This window comes from Gossypium hirsutum, chromosome A11 (assembly GCF_007990345.1).
Source record: "Gossypium hirsutum isolate 1008001.06 chromosome A11, Gossypium_hirsutum_v2.1, whole genome shotgun sequence".
NCBI classification, from domain to species: Eukaryota; Viridiplantae; Streptophyta; class Magnoliopsida; order Malvales; family Malvaceae; genus Gossypium; species Gossypium hirsutum.
The window spans coordinates 50,944,700-50,959,006 of NC_053434.1; positions in this window are offsets into that span (position 1 = coordinate 50,944,700).

The following is a 14,307-nucleotide window of genomic DNA, read 5'->3' on the forward strand; positions in this document are numbered from 1 at the left end:
TACTTTAATATTGTATGAATTGTGTAATTGTTTTTGTGGAATTAATTAATGATGACTCAAAGACGATTCGACTGAGTTCGATAACTCAAAACCCCGGTTGAACCTTAGGAATAGTTAGGATACACATGTCATGACATTAGGGTTATGTGCAATCCCATATAAGACCATGTCTAGGACATGGCTTTGGCATCGATATGTAATTTCGTGTAAGACCATAGTTGAGATATTGGCATCGATCTACGATCCCATGTAAGACCATGTCTGGGACATGGCATTGGCATCAATATGTGATCCCATGTAAGACCATATCCGGGATATGGCATTGGCATCCTACCACATCTACGAGAGTTCTCGAGTACCCCTTAGTATTCCAGGTGGTTCAACGGGTAATCCAGCAATTATTTCCAAGAGATGACAAGGTATGATCATGTTGAAAGAATACAAGTACGTACACAAAGCTCATAAACTTTGAGATTATGAATCGATGAGACGTCTGAAGAAGTGAATGAATGAATTATGATCATGAGTTTTATTGTACATTATGTAAATGGCATGAATGAAGATGTACCTATGATACTTGATGACATTGTGATAAATGTTATTGTGTTATGTGTATAATATTGCATGGTTAATGTTGTTAATTATTTACATGCAATCTTACTAAGCTTTATGCTTACTCCCCTTTCCTTTCCATTTTCTTATAGCATTGCCAAGCTAGCTCGGGGATCGAAGAACATCAGAGCTCGATTCACACTATCAAACTAATCTTTTGGGTATAGTGAATTTAAGTATTTTTTAGTATGGCATGTATAGGGACTGTAACGCCCCAATTTTTGGGTTTTCTGTGTTTCTGTGATTTTTTTAAATTTGTGTGTGTTCTGGTTGGTTAAAATATATATTTTAGTAGGTTAGTGGGCCTTTGGAAGGCCCAAACTTAAGTTAAATCTGTGGTAGTCTTCGAAATTTAAATTTTATGAACAGGTGACGCAATTGGCGTTTGGGCTTTTAAGAGTAAAGGGGTAAAAGATGACACAAAAAGGAGTGTGGTGTAGTGGCAACGTGGCGCCACTTAGGGGACAAGGAAGTGACGCCATAGAGGAAGCAAGGGGTCCAAGTTTCAAGTCTTGGCTCTTGCAATATATTTTGGTTTTTCCTTTCAATAAATCTGGAAGCAAGTAGGTGCGCTTCAAAGTTTAATGTGTTGGATTTATGACACAAATGAGTTGATGGCCTAGTGGTGGTGGCGTGAGTTGGCATATGAGAGGACTTTGGTTCGAATCCCTTGGCACGCAAAGGTTGATTATTTTGCTATGTTGGGGCGGTAAGAGTTGGTGTTGATTTTAAGCTCGGTGATGGAGGGATCCCACATCGAGAAACTAACATAATAGTAGATGGAGAGCTGGCTTTAAATAGAGCAAACCATGAGGAGAGTAGGCATACCCTTCTTGGCTGATCCCTTTCGTTTTGTGACGTGTTTGTTTGGGTTGGGCGTCAGCTAAGAGTGTTTGGAGCGCGGATTAACTGCAGTCTCCTAACAAGTGTGTATTTCTCATTACTCTAGCAGTAGGACGGCTATTTCGGGCCGCGATGGGCTGAAATGGGCCATGTGGTCCCAATGGGTCCGTAGGCCAAAGTGGATAAGTTGTAGAATTACCGAAATACCCCTGTAGGGTAGGACTACCGATTTACCCCTAGAGGGTAAAATGACTATTTTGCCCCTTGTGCATAAATGACTAACTTGTGTGATGACTGGGTTATCGCATGTGTGAGTGATCGATTGTAGGATTATCGCATGGGAGATATCGTCATCAATCGTCATCAACCAGGTGTGTAAATGACACCCTCCCTTAGACTGAATCGGTAAAAGCTGAAATACCGAAACGTTAGTATTTTGTGAACTTGTGAGTGTATGAGCGCTCGTGAGACAGTTGTTAATGAATATGGTGCATTTGGATGATTAGAGTGCAGAGTGTGCATTTTTGCGCACAACGGTAATTTTGGGCTTAATGGGCCAAAAATGGGCCAATGGGCCAACGGGCCCACTTTGGTAAAAATATGAGGTAAGTACTTCTGATTACTTGGTAAACGTTAGAATGAGCAAGAAACCTTAGCAATAGGTAATAATTACTAAAATACCCTTATGCTTGTAAAATTACGATTTTACCCCTACGGTTATTTTTTTCTGAAAAGCATGATGTTCTGTTTCTGTATACGTATGCCATGAAATATTATTTCTGTTGCATGGGACATTGGTTTATATTGATGGAGGAAGCGTTCTGGCTGCCTCGCTGCAATCTGGTGGCCTCGCTACATATATCTGTTCTGGTGACTTCGTCACAATATCTGGCAGCCTCGCTGTAATCTGGTGGCTTCGCCACACATATATATATTCTGGTGGCCTAGCCACAATATTTGTATCTGGTGACTTCGTCACAATATCTGGCAGCCTCGCTGCAATTTCTGTGGTGTGTAGCGGTTGGGTAGGTCGAGTAGTCTCCCCACATGGTGTAAGGCTGGTACGGGGGTGTTATGGATGGTTCTGGGTTGGGATTTCTGCATTCATGATATATTTGTTCTGTATCTACTATGGGCCTATGGGTTTCATTCTGATATCTGTACTGGGCCAAGGCCTAGATAAGTCTGACTCTGAGGTTTGATCTGTTTTGGGCTATGGTTGGGTTATGTTACACACTGAGTTTACCGAACTCACCCTTTATTTTCATCTCTACAGGAAATCCCCAACCATAGTGGGCTTGGAGCCGTAAATTTGGTTTTTCTAAGTTAGTTTATTTTTATTATTTTTATATTATGATTTAATTTTGGGTTTTAAGTTGTAATAAGGCCGCTATTTAAATTTCTTTTTCCACAATGGTTTTATTTTCTTATTAGGTTTATACTATGTCGAAACTGCTAGTGTTAGGCTGCGCAGGTTTTCAAAATTAATAAATGTTTCCAAGACTCAACAAGCACAACAAATGGATGGCCTAAAGATTGATAAACCGGCTTTTCATTCAACCGCTGTTTTTACAAAGACCACCCCAATCACTTAAACCAACAAATGCATACTAAGTCGTAGGTCCATGTGATACGTCAGATCTGGCCATAACGTCTGGGCTGGGTTTGGGGTGTTACATTTAGTGGTATCAGAGCCAAGTTGCACGAACTCAGCTGTCGAACAGGTATAAAAATGGGAGTTTGTAAAGAAACACTAAATAAAGGTTTTCAAAATTCATTTTTTTTTGGAACTTGATTATAAATTTTTTTCGAGAATATTTCCAATATTTTCTCTTTACAAATAGATGATTTTAAAGATTAAAATCGGTTTTCCAAAATTAGGTTTTTTTTTAGAAGGTGGCACACCGAATCTCTGGCCCAAGTCTGTAAGTTTTCTGAGCCTTTCTGATTGTTTCTGAAATATCTGTTATATGCTTGTACTAAACCTTATCATGGTACTTTAGTTAGGGTAACACTAGAACTATAGAAACTCTGATAAGTAGACTGAGATTGTAGCTAGGCTACCGCAAAAGGAAACAAACTCAAACTTTGAATTACTGTTATTCATAAGACATCTGTAATAAACACTAAAATATTAAACTGATTCATAAAATTCTTAATCAGATAATACGAAATGAGTACACGAGCAGCTCGTGGAAGAGACTGTGGACGTGGCCGAGGTAATGCTCAGGCCGAATCTTCATCTTCAGGACATGTGCCGGTAGCAGCTGCACCGGTACCACCGGCAACAGTGGTAGAGTCTCATGATCGAGGTGCCGGGGACGATGCTCTATCCCAGACAATGCTTAAAGTTTTGGAAAGGGTTGCTGGGGCAAGTACGGGAAACGAAATTCGGGGGTCTATTTCTGAGAGGCTCCGGGCCAATGGAGAAAAGATATTTAGGGGCGTATCTGGTGTAGCTCCGAATGTGGCTGAGTATTGGTTAGAAGCCACAGAGCGGATTATGGATGATTTGGACTGCTCTGTGGAGCAGAAGCTGAAGGGAGCCATATCATTACTGAAGGATGAGGCTTATCAATGGTGGCTAACGGTGAGAGATGGAACTCCTGCTGACAGTGTGACTTCGGAGTTGTTTAAGACAGCCTTGAAAGGAAAGTATGTTGGGGCTAGTTACGTGGACGCTCACCGAAAAGAATTTCTGAACCTGGTCCAAGGGAGTAAGTCAGTGGCTGAGTATGAGTCTGAGTTTCTGAGACTGAGCCGGTATGCTTCTGGGATTGTCGCTACAGAGTATGAGTGTAGCATACGCTTTGAGGATGGTCTGAGAGATGAACTTAGGGTGCTGATTTGTAACGCCCCCACGCCCGAGATCGTTGCCGGAGTCGAGTATGAGGTGTTACTAAGCTTAATTTAACATTTTTAGAACTTTGGATTATTTGTTTCTACATTTACAGCCTTTAAGCTACTTGCGTCACAGTCACAAGAAAAATCATATCTCGAGTTACGAAACTCGAAATCAATATCCGTAAATTTTCCCTGAATCTAGACTTATATACCTATCTATTAATTTTTTTATAAAATTTTTTTGGTTGGCCCAATTAGTACAGTTTATTAGTTAAAGTTACCACTGTTTCAGGACTTGACTGGTCTGACCTCTGTTTACTACGAACCACATTTCTATCTGTACAAAATTCATATGACTATGAGGTTTGTTTCTCCTAAAACTAGACTCAATAAGAATTCTGAGGATATAAAATACACCACCTAATTATATCTTTACAATTTATGGTGAATTTATAAAGTAGGAACAGGGGATTCAGAAACTGCTATGACCCTATTTCACTAAAATTCAAGTATCTTCTAACATATAATTCCTTTACCTGTTTCATTTGTTTCATGTGAAACTAGACATAATAAGATTCAATTTGGTATGTAGTCCATCACCAAATTCAATTGCTATGATTTTTAGTAAATTTTCAAACTCGCATCAGTGTTGCTGTAGTATTCTGTTTATGGCAAATTTCATCCCTTTTATGAGTTTTTATGCACTAAGTATCTTAATAATTTTCCTTAACATCAAACATAATCTAAACTTACCCTTTTCATAATTTATCATTATCAAATATTTTCTCAACCACTCTGTCACCATATCATAAGATCATTTACACAAAATAAGTATATTGCTATACATGCCATACTTAAATTTACAAGCCATTTACCAAAAATTTTCCTGATAGTGTGACTGAGCCTTCGACCTATCCCGACTCCTGAACTGGCTTGTCCAAAAATACAATGAGTAAGAAGGAGGGAGTAAGCATAAATGCTTAGTAAGTTCATATGTAAATAATAAATAACATAATAAACAATCAAACTAATCAACATTAGCATATATCATCAACACACTTATCACATTTTTTTATCATTTTTCATCATCTTATTACCTTATCGTGGTTGTAATCAACACTCAACCCGAGGGTTAAATACATACCTGTCCAAAATATCCATTTGTCATCACTTACCAATACGTCTCTTTTCATCTCGAGTATTCTTCCATTTGAGTAAAACTTTACCCGTTGAACACATCGGAATATAATTCGGATAAATGGATAATTTGCATATAAGTGCCACATATTCAATCAAGCAATCATGTAACCCGCCCATAAGCGAACTCGGACTCAACTCAACGAGCTCGGGCTTTCGTATCCATAAGTGAACTCAGACTCAACTCAACGAGTTCGGATGCCTAGTTACATCTCACGAACTCGAACTCAACTCAACGAGTTCGGACATTCGCATCCATAAGTGACTCGGACTCAACTCAACGAGTTCGGATGCTCAACCATCCTAGTGACATGTCACTTGTATCCTAATCTATTCCTAAGGTTCAAACGATATTTTTCTCGAACACTTATCCTTGCCGTCTTCCGTAGAATGCCGAAATCAATACTCGGTAACAATTATATTTAATAAGTAGCTCACATAATTTACATATTATTTGAAATTAACCACAAAGCATACATTTCATAATGAAATTCAGCATAACACATAATTAATATCAATAACTTAAAAATAACAATTATGCTACATTATTTACACATGAACTTACCTTGGTACCAAAATACAAAGATTTTGCAATTTAGTCCACAATCTTTTCTTTTCCTCGATTGAGGTCGATTCCACGTCTTTCTTGATCTAAAATAACACATTTAGCTCATTTAATACTCACATTATCAAATTAATCCTTAACTCAAATTTTGGCAAAATTACAATTTTGCCCCTAAACTTTTGCATATTTACATTTTTGCCCCTAGGCTCGGGATTAAACTTTATTCCTTATTCTTATGTTTTACAACATGCTGATCACTTTTCTCTTCTATGGCAACATCAAATTCTCACTCTAACATGTACTTGTGACTATTAGGTATTTTTACCGATTAAGCCCTTTTACTCGTTTTTGCTTAAAATCGAGTAGTACAAGTTGTCTAACATAATTTAAAACCCCATATTCTATCATAAAACATCAAAATACACAAATTTCACCTATGGGTATTTTTCCAAATATAAACCCTAGGTTGAATTATTGCTAACATAAGCTTAATCGAGCTACCGGGATTCCAAAAACGTAAAGAACATTAAAAACGGGGCTTGGAATCACTTACTATGGAGCTTGGAAGCTTGAAACAAACCCTAGCTATGGAGAACCCTTGAAATTTCGGCCTAATGAAGAAGATGGACAAAAATTGGCTTTTAATTTTGTTTTTAATTCATTTTAATAACTAAATGACCAAAATACCCTTACTACTAAACTTTCCAAAAATTCCTTCCATGTCCTAATTTTTTCCATGAACTTAAAATTGGTCAAATTGCTATTTAAGACCTCCTCATTAATATTCCAAAACAATTTCATACTAAAAACTTCTAGAATGCAAGTTTTGCAACTTATTCGATTTAGTCCCTACTTTCAATTTAAGCACTTTAGGCATAGAATTTCATCACGAAATTTTCACAAAATCATGCAATCATATCATAATCATCAAAATAATTATAAAATAATTATTTCTATCTCAAATTTGTGGTCACAAAACCACTATTCCGATTAGGCCCTAATTCGGGATATTACAACTCTCCCCCCTTTAAGGATTTTCGTCCTCGAAAATCTTACCTGTAAACAGATGTGGGTATTGATTTCTCATAGTTTCTTCGGATTCCCATGTAGCTTCTTCTACTCCATGCCTTTCCCACAACACCTTCACAAGTGCAACATTTTTATTCCTTAGTTGTTTGACCTGTCGAGCTAAAATCTTAATCGGTTCTTCTTCGTAGGTCATATCTGGTTGTAGTTCAATTTCTGTCGGTGAAACTACATGTGAAGGATCCGAATGATACCGACGTAACATAGATACGTGGAACACATCATGAATCTTCTCTAATTCAGGTGGTAATGCTAGCCGATATGCTACCGGTCCAACTTTTTCAATTACTTCATACGGCCCAATAAAACGCGGACTTAATTTGCCCTTCCGTCCAAATCTAAGGACTTTCTTCCACGGAGACACCTTTAAAAATACTTTATCACCAACTTGAAATTCAATGTCCTTTTGTTTTAGATCTGCATAAGATTTCTGTCTATCTGAAGCAGCTTTCAAACAATCTCGAATTACTTTCACTTTTTCTTCAGTTTCTTTTATTAGATCAACTCCATAAATCTGATTTTCCTTGAGTTCGGTCCAATACAATGGCGTTCGACACTTACGACCATATAATGCTTCATAAGGTGCCATTTTCAAGCTCGTCTGATAACTATTGTTGTAAGCAAATTCTACCAGCGGCAAATATCTTTCCCAACTTCCTTGAAATTCCAATACACAACATCTGAGCATATCTTCAAGAATCTGAATTACTCTCTCTGATTGTCCATCAGTTTGTGGATGAAAAGCAGTACTGAAATTTAACTTTGTACCTAACGCGTCTTGCAACTTTTGCCAAAACCGCGAGGTAAACCTTGGATCTCTATCTGAAATAATCGGCAATGGTATTCCGTGTAATCTAACAATTTCTCTAATATACAGTTCAGCCAACTTGTTAAGAGAATAATCCGTACGTACCGGGATAAAATGAGCCGACTTAGTTAATTTGTCAACTATTACCCAGATGGCATCTTTCTTTCCTGGAGTCAATGGCAATCCTGAAACAAAATCCATAGTAATCCGATCCCATTTCCATTCAGGAAGCATAATAGGCTGAAGTAATCCCGAAGGCACTTGGTGTTCAGCTTTTACCTGTTGACAAATTAAGCATTTGGACACAAACTCTGATATATCTCTTTTCATTCCATTCCACCAATACATTTTCTTCAAGTCATTATACATTTTCGTACTACCCGGATGAATCGAGAAATAACTACTATGTGCTTCCTGTAGGATCTTTTGAATCAATTCCTCATTCTTCGGTACACAAATCCGATCTTTAAACATTAAGCACCCATCAGAACCAATTTTGAAATCTGACTCTATATCAACTTCACACTGTTTTCTCTTGGCTTGCAAATCTTGATCATCTTTCTGAGCTTCAGAAATCTCTTGCAAAAACATTGGTTTTGCTCTTAACTCTGCTAGAATCGAACCATCATCTGACACTTTCAACTGAGTGTTCATAACTCTCAAAGCAAACAACAACTTTCTGCTCAAAGCATCAGCAACCACATTCGCTTTTCCCGGATGATAATCAATAACAAGCTCGTAATCTTTCAATAATTCCAACCATCTTCGCTGTCTTAAATTCAAGTCTTTTTGTGACATCAAGTACTTAAGATTTTTATGGTCGGTATATACCCGGCACTTTTCACCATACAAATAATGTCGCCAAATTTTCAAAGCAAACACCACCATAACCATTTCCAAATCGTGAGTAGGATAATTCCTCTCATGAGGTTTTAACTGCCTCGAAGCATATGCCACCACTTTTCCTTCTTGCATGAGCACACACCCTAAACCATTTAGAGAAGCATCACTATACACCACAAATTCTTTACCTGATTCGGGCTGTACTAACACTGGTGCCTCTGTTAATAACTTTTTCAATTATTCAAAACTCTGTTGACATTCTTCCGTCCATTCAAATTTAACATCCTTTCGGAGTAATCTAGTTATAGGAGCAGCAATTATAGAAAATCCATTTACAAACCGCCGATAATACCCAGCTAGCCCCAAGAAACTTCTAACTTCGGTTACGTTTTTCGGTGGTTTCCAATCAACAATGGCTGAAATTTTACTAGGATCAACCCGTATACCATCACCTGAAACAATATGACCCAAAAATCCAATTTCTCGAAGGCAAAATTCACTTTTACTAAACTTAGCATACAGCTGCTTATTTCTCAAAGTTTGCAAAACTATCCTCAAATGCTCAGCATGCTCTGTATCATCTTTTGAATAAATTAAAATATCATCTATAAACACCACAACAAATTTGTCCAAGTATGGCCGAAATATGCGATTCATTAAATCCATAAACACAGCAGGAGCATTTGTCAATCTGAATGGCATAACTAAAAATTCATAATGACCATACCTTGTTCTAAAACCAGTTTTAGGCACATCCGACTCTTTCACCCGCAGTTGGTAATACCCAGATCTCAAGTCAATCTTTGAAAACCATGTCGCTCCTTTTAGCTGATCAAACAAATCATCAATTCTTGGCAACGGATACTTGTTTTTGTATTCTGAAATTTTTCTTTTTCAGCTCTCTCTGGGCAGTCTCTAATAAAATGATCCGAAGAACCACATCGAAAACATTCATTTGCTCTACACGGACCAAAATGATTTCTACCACACCGCTGGCACTCAGGTTTAACAAATCTCGAGTTCCCTACACTGGTTGCCGAAGTAGTCTGGGATTTAGGACCCACATTTTGCTTCTTATAATTCCCATATGATTGCCCAGATGAAGCTTGGGAACGAGGATTCATATTCCTTGACTTTCCAGGTTGCTGTGAAAATGAACCACTCATCGGTCTTTTCTTCCAATTTCTAGTCTCAGCCTCTACCTTTTTCTTTTCTTTAAGTAATTCTTCGGCCTTACAAGCTCGATCAACCAATACTACCATTTCTTTAATTCAAGAATTCCAACAAATACCTTGATGTCTTCGTTGAGCCCGTCTTCAAATCGTCAGCACATCTTGGCCTCTATAGGAACATACTCTCTGGCATACTTACTTAATCGAACAAACTCTCTTTCATATTCTGTAACTGTCATATTACCTTTCTTCAGCTCAAGAAATTCTTTACGCTTCTGATCAATAAATATTTCACTAATATATTTCTTCCGAAACTCTTCTTGAAAGAATTCCCAAGTTATTTTCTCTTTCGGTACCACCGAAATCAAAGTCTTCCACCAATTATAAGCTGAATCCCTCAACAAAGATATAGCGCATTTCAAACATTCTTCAGGTGTACAAGATAATTCGTCAAATACCCGGATTGAATTTTCAAGCCAGAACTCTGCTCTCTCGGCATCATCATCAATATTTGCTTTAAATTCTTCGGCCCCTTGCTTGCGAATTCTATCAACTGGAGTTCTGTGAAATTTCATCATATCCATACCTTGAGGCATTGGGGGTACAGGTTGAGGAATTGGGGGAGGTGGGGGAGGTTGTACATTTGGGTTCGTACGAACGAACTCAGTGTACCATGCACTCATCATTTGGAGAAAGGCTTCCCGACCCCTTTCCCCTCCTCCCTGACCAACAGTAGGAGGTGGATTTTCAGTCGGCGCTGCTCCTTCAGCCGGAGCTGGCGCATTACTCTCTACTTCATTGGCACAGCTGGATCGGGATCCATTTACTATAAAAAATCATTTAAAAAGGTCAGAAGTCGTCACACTATCACAATTTATACATATGGCATGTATAGCAAAATCCGTACATACAACACGTAGTCTGAGAACTGACTAAACCTGCTCTGATACCACTAAATGTAATGCCCCCACGCCCGAGACCGTCGCTGGAGTCGAGTATGAGGTGTTACTAAGCTTAATTTAACATTTTTAGAACTTTGGATTATTTGTTTCTACATTTACAGCCTTTAAGCTACTTGCGTCACAGTCACAAGAAAAATCATATCTCGAGTTACAAAACTCGAAATCAATATCCGTAAATTTTCCCTGAATCTAGACTTATATACCTATCTATTAATTTTTTTATAATTTTTTTTGTTGGGCCAATTAGTACAGTTTATTAGTTAAAGTTACCACTATCTCAGGACTTGACTGGTCTGACCTCTGTTTACTACGAACCACATTTCTATCTGTACAAAATTCATATGACTATGAGGTTTGTTTCTCCTAAAACTAGACTCAATAATAATTCTGAGGATATAAAATACACCACCTAATTATATCTTTACAATTTGTGGTGAATTTATAAAGTAGGAACAGGGGATTCAGAAACTGCCATGACCCTGTTTCACTAAAATTTAAATATCTTCTAACATATAATTCCTTTACCTGTTTCATTTGTTTCATGTGAAACTAGACATAATAAGATTCAATTTGGTATGTAGTCCATCACCAAATTCAATTTCTATGATTTTTAGTAAATTTTCAAACTTGCATCAGTGTTGCTGTAGTATTCTGTTTATAGCAAATTTCATCCCTTTTATGAGTTTTTATGCACTAAGTATCTTAATAATTTTCCTTAACATCAAACATAATCTAAACTTACCCTTTTCATAATTTATCATTATCAAATATTTTCTCAACCACTCTGTCACCATATCATAAGATCATTTACACAAAATAAGTATATTGCTATACATGCCATACTTAAATTTACAAGCCATTTACCAAAAATTTTCCTGATAGTGTGACTGAGCCTTCGACCTATCCCGACTCCTGAACTGGCTTGTCCAAAACTACAATGAGTAAGAAGGAGGGAGTAAGCATAAATGCTTAGTAAGTTCATATGTAAATAATAAATAACATAACAAACAATCAAACTAATCAACATTAGCATATATCATCAACACACTTATCACATTTTTTTATCATTTTTCATCATCTTATTACCTTATCGTGGTTGTAATCAACACTCAACCCGAGGGTTAAATACATACCTGTCCAAAATATCCATTTCTCATCACTTACCAATACGTCTCTTTTCATCTCGAGTATTCTTCCATTTGAGTAAAACTTTACCCGTTGAACACATCGGAATATAATTCAGATACATGGATAATTTGCATATAAGTGCCACATATTCAATCAAGCAATCATGTAACCAGCCCATAAGCGAACTCGGACTCAACTCAACGAGCTCGGGCGTTCGCATCCATAAGTGAACTCGGACTCAACTCAACGAGTTCGGATGCCTAGTTACATCTCACGAACTCGGACTCAACTCAACGAGTTCGGACATTCGCATCCATAAGTGAACTCGGACTCAACTCAACGAGTTCGGATGCTCAACCATCCTAGTGACATGTCACTTGTATCCTAATCTATTCCTAAGGTTCAAACGGGATTTTTCTCGAACACTTATCCTTGCCGTCTTCCGTAGAATGCCGAAATCAATACTCGATAACAATTATATTTAACAAGTAGCTCACATAATTTACATATTATTTGAAATTAACCACAAAGCATACATTTCATAATGAAATTCAGCATAACACATAATTAATATCAATAACTTAAAAATAACAATTATGCTACATTATTTACACATGAACTTACCTTGGTACCAAAATACAAAGATTTTGCAATTTAGTCCACAATCTTTTCTTTTCCTCAATTGAGGTCGATTCCACGTCTTTCTTGATCTAAAATAACACATTTAGCTCATTTAATACTCACATTATCAAATTAATCCTTAACTCAAAATTTGGCAAAATTACAATTTTGCCCCTAAACTTTTGCATATTTACATTTTTGCCCCTAGGCTCAGGATTAAACTTTATTCCTTATTCTTATGTTTTACAACATGCTGATCACTTTTCTCTTCTATGGCAACATCAAATTCTCACTCTAACATGTACTTGTGACTATTAGGTATTTTTACCGATTAAGCCCTTTTACTCGTTTTTGCTTAAAATCGAGTAGTACAAGTTGTCTAACATAATTTAAAACCCCATATTCTATCATAAAACATCAAAATACACAAATTTCACCTATGAGTATTTTTCCAAATATAAACCCTAGGTTGAATTATTGCTAACATAAGCTTAATCGAGCTACCGGGATTCCAAAAACATAAAGAACATTAAAAACGGGGCTTGGAATCACTTACTATGGAGCTTGGAAGCTTGAAACAAACCCTAGCTATGGAGAACCCTTGAAATTTCGGCCTAATGAAGATGATGGACAAAAATTGGCTTTTAATTTTGTTTTTAATTCATTTTAATAACTAAATGACCAAAATACCCTTACTACTAAACTTTCCAAAAATTCCTTCCATGTCCTAATTTTGTCCATGAACTTAAAATTGGTCAAATTTCTATTTAAGACCTCCTCATTAATATTCCAAAACAATTTAATACTAAAAACTTCTAGAATGCAAGTTTTGCAACTTATTCGATTTAGTCCCTACTTTCAATTTAAGCACTTTAGGCATAGAATTTCATCACGAAATTTTCACACAATCATGCAATCATATCATAATCATCAAAATAATTATAAAATAATTATTTCTATCTCGGATTTGTGGTCACGAAACCACTATTTTGATTAGGCCCTAATTCGAGATATTACATGATTGCTCCAGCATAGGGAGGGTAACTTCGCTGCTTTAGTGGAGAAAGCTAAGATAGCTGAGGAAGTGAAGTATATAGAAAGACAGAATCGTGAGAAAGATCAGAACCGTTTTAGGAGAGATTCAGGACTTTCAGGTGGTATGAACAGGAATGTTAAGAGAGCAAGGGTAATGTAGCCAGTTTGAGCAGTACCGATGAATGTTGTTAGACCGCAGGGTTGTAGGAATTGTGGGAAGATGCATATGGGTGAGTGTCAGAAACGTTCTGGTGCTTGTTTTCGATGCAGATCTATGGAGCATAGGGTTAAGGATTGTCCCCAAGAACCATATTAGGTTTAAGTTTTAGAGCAGAGGGTCGCTCAACCAGTGAGGGGTGGACCACCATTTCCAAGAGGACGTGGGCAAGGCAGAGGTGGTAATGGAAACGGTCGAGGAAGATGAGCGCCTGGCAGGGGTGCTAGATTTTTTGAGGCTTGTCAGTCGGCGTTGGTGTATGCAGCTCATCACCGAGAGGAGGGTGATGGACCTGATGTCATAACTGGTACATTTCTGATTTCCAGTATGCCATACATTGCGTCGATAGATGTTGGATCTACCCATTCATATGT